The sequence below is a fragment of the Puma concolor genome, chromosome B2 (assembly GCF_028749965.1).
Source record: "Puma concolor isolate L17-30 chromosome B2, mPumCon1.1.hap2, whole genome shotgun sequence".
Taxonomy (NCBI): domain Eukaryota; kingdom Metazoa; phylum Chordata; class Mammalia; order Carnivora; family Felidae; genus Puma; species Puma concolor.
The window spans coordinates 54,703,255-54,712,757 of NC_141671.1; the positions used below are offsets into that span (position 1 = coordinate 54,703,255).

Here is a 9,503-nt window from a genome sequence, read left to right on the forward strand (position 1 = left end):
TCTTTTCTTCCTGAAGATCCTTGGGATCATTTTCTTTTACTCTGAATAATTTCCTTTAAGACTTCTTGTATTCAAGTTCTGCTAGTTACAACTTTGCTCAACTTTTAATTGTCTGAAAATGTCTTTAATTTGTCATAATTTTTGAAGGATTTTTTTCAGAATATAGAACTTTACGTTGGCAGGGTTTTTTTGCCCCCCTTTCAGCACTTTAAAAATATGATCCCACTGACTCCTACTTCCATAAGTTTTGTTGAAATGTTAACTATTTGTCTTAGTATTGCTCTTTGAAGAAGATCTAGTCTGAAGCATATATGTTTCTTACTTATCCACATTTTCCATATCACTTCCCAGGGAAGGAAGCAACCCAGGCTCAGTGAAAGAGCCTGACAAGAGTGACAGAGCCAGGAGAGTAAGTGAGTGCTAACATTAGGAAAGGGCAGGATGCAAAGCTAGCGAGAATGAGATGCACAGGGGCTCGTGGATGATGATGGGGCAGAGATGGCGAGGAGAAGTGAAGAAGTCAGAGGATTCATAATAGGCAAGAGACTCTCTAGAAACTAGGAACATGGAAATATCAGAACTTTCTGACTGTGAACACATTGCCCAGTGTAATGGATGCCAAGCGAGGCTGACAAGCACCCATAATGAGAACTATTCTTACAGAGGCTCTTAGGAAATTCCCATAGAACTACAGTTAGTGATAATGATTTCTTATTAGTGCCTGTTAAGATAATAATAGTTGCATGCTTGCTCTGTAACAGATGTTAAACTGAGGGCTATGGAGGCTGCCTCACCTCATGCTCTACTAACCTAATGGAGTGGGCATATTTTAATCCATATCATAGAACAGCCACAAAGACTTGGAAAGGACAATTTGCTCAAGTTCACAGAACTAATAAATTGTGGAACCACAGTATTAACATGGGTCTGCTAGATGGCAGAATATTGTGTTTGGTAGGGGTCAGTGTATGTGGCTGAATATCCAGAATTATTTGACAAATGTTTATCCAGTACTCACTGTGGGCCAGAAAGTGCACCAAAATTAAAGAACAAAGGGACCTTACATGCATCTAATCTTCTTATTTTGAGTGTGAAAAAACAGACTTTCAGAAGTTGAGAGAATTTGTAATAAAGTGACATCCTATCTTTGTCAACTATGAATGTGAGATAAGAGCTGAAAAGAACAGAAAGAAATTATAGATCTATGGATTTTTTAATGCTTATTTATTTTTGATAGAGAGATAGAGGATGAACTGAGGACAGGCAGAGAGAGAGAGACATAGAATCCGAAGCAGGCTCCAGACTCTGAGCTGTCGGCACAGAGCCCAATGCAGGGGTTGAACTCACCAACCGGGAGATCATGACCTGAGCTGAAGTCAGATGCTTAACCAACTGAACCACCCAAGTGTCCCTATGGATTTTTATTTTAAAACATTTAGAGGGTGCCTGGGTGGCTCAGTCGATTGAGCTTCCAACTTCAGCTCAGGTCATGATCTCATTGTTTGTGGGTTCGAGTACCACATTGGGCTGTGCACTGACAGTGCAGAGCCTGCTTGGGATTCTCTCTCTCTCTCTCTCTCTCTCTCTCTCTCTGTCCCTCTGCTGCTTGCTCTCTCTCTCAAAATAAATAAATAAACTTGAGAAAAAGAAAAGATTTAGGTGGTGACACCATGACAGTGCAGTAGGAGACCTCAGCCTCTGCCTCCCACAAAGATCAACAATTACATAGCTATCCACAAACCAGAATAACTCTGGGGGAGCTCAGGAGTCCATTTTAGAAACCTCAGCAACAGCGTAGAACAAAAAAAAAATTGAGAATAACTGCATTTAAAGGGAAGGAAGAACAGCTCCATTCATCCTACATCATTTCACAACCTCCCACCCCACACCCCAAGGCCCGCACTGTTCTATTCTGGAGAGGAAATGCGCTAGCTAGAGAAAGTTCTCTTGCTGGGAAAGGAAAAGCAGATGATCAACCAGCTTCTACAGTCTTTCCAGATACCAGCTTCTACCTCACTCCACCTAGACACCGGCAAAGCTAGATGTAGAGAGACAGTCGGGAATAAGGAAGAGCAAGGGCTACCAGTATCAGCCATGCACCAGGAGGTTCCCAGTGACCTGCTTTGCCAAGGAGGCCAGCAGCTTTTGCCACGGAAAAATTCAATGACAAGCACAGTCGCTGTACATCGCCTGCAGATTTTACAGGGTTTTCATCCCACAGGTATTTTCCAGCCACCTGATTCCTCTCCAATTCCTAGCCTGCCCACCCCCAGCAGAGCCTAGAATCCCCACTAGCAACCCCCAGCCTCTGCAGCTGTAGAAGTACAAAAGGCAAGGCTATAGTCCCTGTAGTGGGCCCTCACTCACAAGTGCATGCTTGAAGCTAGCCGCTCTGGCTGTGCACCTGCACACCCTTGCCCTGAATCCCATCACCAGTCTCCTCTGCTGTATACATGCCAGTGGGGAGATCCTGCAGCTACAGGGGCACAACGGAGAGCCAAAGCCCTTGCAGCTGCGCCTGGGCCTGGATGTAGGCCTCTCATGTCACTGGCCTCCCCTCCTGGGCTTGCTTGCAACTACTGTGCACCTGCACCCTGCTGACCAAGTCTAATCACCGGCCTATAATGCAGTGTGTGCACCAGTGCCAAGACCCTGAGGCCATGGCTGCAGGCCTCCAGCTTTCAGTGTGCCCAAATCAGAATAAGAAAGGAAGACATAAAATCATCTTTGCTGATGACATAATCTGTGCAGAAAGAAAAACCCTAAAAACCTCCACCAAAAAAACTGTTAGACTAAAGAAATTCAGTAAAGTTTCAGGATATAATATGAACATAGAAAAGTCAGTTGCATTTCTATACACTAACAGTGAACTCTCTGAAAAAGAAATAATGAAAACAATCCCATTTACAATAGCACCAAAAGCAATACAGTACTTATGAATAAATTTAAGAGAGGAACTATAAGACAAAAAATATTAGACATTAATGAAAGAAATTGAAGAAGACACAAATAAATGGAAAGATATCACATGTTCATGGATCAGAAGAATTAACATTGTTAAAATGTCCATGCTACCAGGGCACCTGGGTGGCTCAGTCAGTTAAGCATCCGACTCTTGATCTCAGTTCAGGTCTTGATCTCAGGGTCATGGGTTCAGGCCCCATGTTGGGCTCTGCACTGGTGCAAAGACTACTTTTAAAAAATGCCCATACTGGGGGCGCCTGGGTGGCGCAGTCGGTTAAGCGTCCGACTTCAGCCAGGTCATGATCTCGCGGTCCATGAGTTCGAGCCCCGCGTCAGGCTCTGGGCTGATGGCTCAGAGCCTGGAGCCTGTTTCCGATTCTGTGTCTCCCTCTCTCTCTGCCCCTCCCCCGTTCATGCTCTGTCTCTCTCTGTCCCAAAAATAAATAAAAACGTTGAAAAGAAAAAAAAAAATTTTTTTAAAAAATGCCCATACTGCATCTTTTGGGATGAGCACTGGGTGTTGTATGGAAACCAATTTGACAATAAATTTCATATATTAAAAAAAAATGCCCATACTAACAAAAGTGATCTACAAATTTAGTGTAATCCCTATGGAAATTCCAATGGTAGTTTTCACAGAAATAGAAATAGTGATCCTAAAATACATATGCGACCAAAGACCTCAAAAAGACAATGCAATCCTGAGAAAGAAGAACAAAGCTGGAGGCATCACATTTCCTGATTTCAAACTGTACTAAAAAGCTATAGTAATCAAAACAGTATGTATGGTACTGGCATAAACACAGACACATAGACTTAAAAACCAGAATTGAGAGCCCAGAAATAAACACTTGCATAATACTTGACAAGGGAAGCAAGAATATCCAACAGAGAAAGGCTAGTTTCCTCAGTAAATGGTGCTGGAAAAACTGGGTGTTCACATGCAAAAGAATGAAATTGGACCCTTATCTTCAACAACCTTACCAAAATGAAAGCTAAGACCTTAAACTGTAATGCTTGGAAAAATATAGAAAAAAAGCTCCTGACATTGGTCTTAGCAATAATTGTTTTGATATGACACCAAAGCATAAGCAACAAAAGCAAAAACGAGTGGAACTACATCAAGCTACGAAGTTTCTGGACAGCAAAAGAACTAATCAACAAAATGAAAAAGCAACCTACAGAGGGTCAGAGAAAGGGTGGAAAATATTTGTCAATCATATACCTAATAAGTGGTTCATTTCTAAAATATGTAAGGAACTCAAACAACTCCAAAGCAAAAAACAAACTGACCAATTAAAAAATGGTCAAAGACCCAGTCGCAGAGTCACTGCTCAACAAGGACTCAGAAGCCTCCTCCTTGAGCCTTTTGCTTCCCAAGGCTCCATCCCCACGCCCACCTTCTCCCACCATTTTTCCACTGTTTCCACTGAGGAAAAGGAATCCTATAGAATATCCACTATCCAAAACCTTCACTCTTTTGATCCCTTTACTGATACAAGTAAGGGTGATGATCTGCATCCTACTGGCACTGAGGATTATATCCTCAGAATTCAACAGAGAGGGGTGCCTGGGTAGCTCAGTCAGGTAAGACACCGACTTGACTTCAGCTCGGGTCATGATCTTAAGGTCCTGGGATAGAGCCACTTGTCAGCTCTGCACTGGGTGTGGAGCCTGCTTAGAATTCTCTCTCTGTGTGTCTCTTTCTCAATAAATAAATAAACATTTAAGAATCTATATTAAAAAGGATTTCAACAGAGCAACAACAGGAAGACCCCTAGTACTATCTACGGGATCACTAATGATTATGATAAAAAGAAACTAGTGGGGTGCCTGGGTGGCTCAGTCGGTTGAGCCACCAACTTTGGCTCAGGTCATGATCTTGCGGTCTGTGAGTTCAAGCCCCGCATCAGGCTCTGTGCTGACTGCTTGGAGCCTGGAGTCTGCTTCAGATTCTGTGTCTCCCTCTTCCTCTGTCCCTCCCCCACTCATGCTCTGTCTCTCTCTGTCTCTCAAAAATGAATAAACTTAAAAAAATAAAAAATAAATAAAAAATAAATAAAAAGAAACTAATGAAAGCATTTAAGAAGAAATTTGCCTGCAATGGTACTATAAGTGAGCTTCCAGAATATGGAGAAGTAATTCAGCTACTGGGAGACCAGTACAAGTATATATGCCAGTTCCTCCCTCACAGAGATTGGACTGGCTAAGGACGACCAGCTGAAGTTTCATGGGTCTTAAGTGCTTTTGGCTCACTGAAGCTTAAGTGAGGATTTCCTTGCAATGAGCAGAATTTCCCTTCTATCCCATGTCATAAGTTTGAAAACCTCACAGCTTGTATAAAGTAACCATTTGGGGTCTGCTTTTAACTTGGACTAGTGTAACTCCTTCATCCGATAAACTGAAAAGAGCCATGCTGTCTAGTCTTGAAGTCCCTCATTTAAACAGAGGTCAAGCAGTAGGCGTCTGGCAGTATCTGGCCTGAAACCAAGCAGTAATGTGATGTTTCAGTCAAGCCCAAAGCCCCAAGATCACAGCAGGCTACATCTGGCCAGAAGCTCATCAGCTCTCCCTCTTCAGAGTTCCCTGACCTAAGAGAATGTCACCACCTGAACAGCCTGCGGCAGAGCTGAGAGGACAGGATGAGGTAAGACGTCGGTGGCAGTCGTGCTGCTAGAGGGAGTCCTTGGTAGTCAAAGAAAGATCCCTGGTGTCTCCAACCTGCTGTATACAGGGCTTAGAGTCACCATCTTCTCTCTAGTGAAGTGTGATAGGACATCTGGCTTGCCACCAAGGTTTTTTTGACCAGACATATCCGTAGCTAATTGACATCCAAACACCAGAATGTGAGGCCAACCTTCTATCAGAGTTAAACTTTTAACAAGGGAACAAATTTCAAACTGATTTATCAGTCATGTAGCTGGCTGTAGACCTTGCAACTTACTAGCAAAAGCTACCCAATGTCATGTGAAGTAACACGCTGGTTTTTTATTTAACTTTTCTTCAGTTTTAATGTTATGTAATGTATTTAACCCCCTACTTAAACAAAACTTGCTTTCAGAAACAAAAAATTAAATTAAATTAAAAAATGGCCAGAGAAATGGAGTGTGGAGAAAAGGGAACACTGCTGCACTGCTGGTAGGAATGTAAATTGGTATAGACACTACGAAAAACAGTATCCAAAAATTAAAAATAGAACTACCATATGCTCCAGCAATCCCAGCTCTAGGTATATATATATACACAGGAAATGAAACCACTATCTCAAAGAGAAATCTGCACTCCCATGTTTATTGCAGCATTATTCACAATAGCCAAGATATAGAAATAATTGAAGTGTCTATCAACAGATGAATGGATAAAGATGTGAGATAGATACAGATGTATAGACATACACATAATTGCATATTATTCAGCCATGAGAAAGAAGGAAATCCTGCCATTTGTGATAAGATGGATAAATCTTGAGGGTAATTATGCTAAGTGACATAAGTCAGACAGAGAAAGACAATACCATATGATCTTACTCACATGTGGAATCTAAGAAACACTGAACTCATAAAAACAGAGAGTTGGATGGTAGTTGCCAAGGGCCAAGGGACTGAGGAAATGTAGAAATGTTGGTTAGTGGGTATATACTTCCAGTTATAAGATGAATAAATTTCAGGGATCTAAGGTACAGCATGGTCACTGTAGCTAACAATACTGTATTGTATACTTGGAAGTTGCTCTGACATTAGAATCTTAATGTTCTCACCATAACAACCAAATATGAGGTGATAGATGTGTTAAAAAAAACTTATCATGGAAAACACTTTGCGGTATATACATGCTTCAAACCATCACACTGAATACCTTAAACTTCTACAATTTTATATGCCAATGAATAAATTCTGGAGATCTAATGTACAGCATGATGATTACAATTAACAATACTATATTTTTTACTGAAAGTTGCTAAGAGAGTGAATCTTAATTGTTCTCACCACACGCACATACATACAAAGACAATTGTGTGACGTGATGGAAATGTTAACTAATTCTACTGTGGTGATTATCTTGCAATATATAAGTGTATCAAATGAACACATTGTATACCTTAAACTCACACAATGCTATTATATAAATTATATCTCAATAAAGCTGGGGGGAAAAAACTCAAAAGATCAGACATGTAAATATTCCTTAGAAGTTACTCCCTCTTCTGTTCAGTTAGTCACTTAGGATGAATATGAATTAAAGGAAAATTTGAATCAAGGAAAAGTGAAGTGGGATTAACTTTTCCTCCCCACCAAAACCTGTTTCCAGGGTGAAGTCTGTGACTTCTATGCCTTTTTGTATTTGCATTTTCACGGTATGCTGTTAGGTACCTTTCCTGGAATTATCCTTCAATGTGTTTATAATGACTGTTCATAGACTGCTTGGAGACTGGTCTAATTAAATATGGCAACTGAAAGAAGCAGGACTTCCCCAACAAAGGACATGTGGCTTTTAACTGGAGTCTGGGAGACTGTAAGCATTCCGCACTTTGGCCCACCAAAAACTTGGAATGTGCCATTACAATGGCACCACATGAGATGTATTCACTGAATTAACATCTGGGTATGGTTATCAGTTTGTTTTCATCTGGAATATTCATTTTTAAAGTTTGGCCCAAGCTTCCCATTTATTTTTCAGAAGGTATATAAGGTTCCAAATACTTTAAGCAATCCGTGGCAGGCGTCAACCTGGCTCAATTTTTGGAAAGGACTCACAACAGAAAAACCCTGTGAGCAAAGTCACATTCACGTAATTCAGGCAGATTGCTGTGGGGAGGGGAATCAGATTGATACTAATTACATAGCAAGGGTGTTCTTTCTAGAACCCACAAAAGTAAACTTGAATCCAGTTCCAGGAATCCTCGTCGATTTCTGTCATGTAGCCTGACTAACAAGCCATGAATCATGGGAGGGCTACAGCCATGATGATTCTTATCTTTAGCCAGTACGGAACCAATGCTGGTGATAATGAGCAGCCATTTTCAAAGTATATTCCGTAGAAAGTTGATAGGAAATTAATATGGAAAAATAACTTTAAAACATGTCTTGCAGGCAAGTAAGTTTGACAAATGCCAAGTGAAATTGAAGGTAAATGAGTTGTTTGTGACAATATTTTAGAATGTTCAATGGTCTATGGTGCCTCTCCAAACTTATTTGAATATACACTTCCCCCACCCCCCCCCCCAACCCGCACGCCCAAGGATCCTGGCTTCATTTTTCCTTTGCAGTGTGTCTGTTCCCCTGAAGGGCCGATCACCATCCACTCTAACATTCAGCTTTCTCATTTCCAAAATAGAGTAACACTTATTTTTATGGGTTTAATATGAGGATTGAGTAAAAGTTTACATACATATGTATTGCCTTGTAAATGACAAAGTATACAAATGGCTGTTTTCAGGCCTGGGCATATCTGGTGATAAAGACTAATATGTACATATCTCTTCACACTTTTTGCTCTGTTTAAACATATCTGTAGCCCTTCCCAGATTAAAAGCATGAGTATCGTATCTTTCTCGGGCAACCTCATCTCTGATTATGCTACTTTGACCTCTGGTTCTTACAATTCTATCCGTGGCCTCATTATTGCATCTGTTGCACCCAATGCTAATATATACATATTCACAGCATTTTCCCAAATGTGAAACTCGGGGGAAACACAGGATTAAACAATGGTCAACAGATGTTACACATTTCATTTCAGCAGGATGTCTCAGAGCCTTTGTTATGTATGGCATTATGCCCCTCTAAGAGGGATCTATAACTTACAGCATATTTTCCAAATTTATTTTACAATGGAACTTCACTTTTCTTGCGGTGTATGTGGGTCCCAGTGGTCTACAGAACACACATTTGGAAATGCTACTGTATAGGCCTGATGGAAATGAAATGGCTCCACAGCTAAAGACAAGGAGAATCTCAGAGACCATATCCCCAGTAATCTCACACTGTCCTCTGATACTGATCAGAGGTTAGGAATGACATTTAAACTTAAGTGTGAAGTTATGGGAGCCAAATGCACCTACAGCACCCAGTTTACTTATATGAGCATAAAAATCATTTTGATAATATCACAGCTAAAAAATTTCACAGACAGCAAAATCTTGAGTAACTTAAATTTTCCTGAACATATTGAATTTTCTGGCTAATTCTAGTTAATTTAGGCTAAAAATATTTATAAAATCTATAGGTATACTTTTGGACTTTGTCAATTCAGTAAGTAAACACAATTGAAGCATGTTTTAATGTTTGAGTTTTTTTATTTGTGCAGAATGTGTATTATCCAGTGATTATAATACCATCCTACACAAGTAGAAGATTCTGGGGATTTGTCTTCAATCTTTTCTGATCTACAACATTTCCTAGAAGCTTTGTTGTTGTTGTTGTTGTTGTTGTTGTTACATTACCAAAAGTTTGTTTTCTGGACATATGCATTATATCTTAGGGTTTTAGGAAGGCCAATAATTATCTTAACACCCATATTCTATTACTAATAATTATAAC

The 9,503-nt window shown here is 40.3% G+C and overlaps 1 pseudogene; it reads left to right on the forward strand.

The window, feature by feature from the left end:
- The first annotated feature begins 2,094 nt into the window (after nt 1-2,094).
- Nucleotides 2,095-5,387, forward strand: LOC112862755 (eukaryotic translation initiation factor 1-like; annotated as a pseudogene).
- The last annotated feature ends 4,116 nt before the right edge of the window (nt 5,388-9,503 follow it).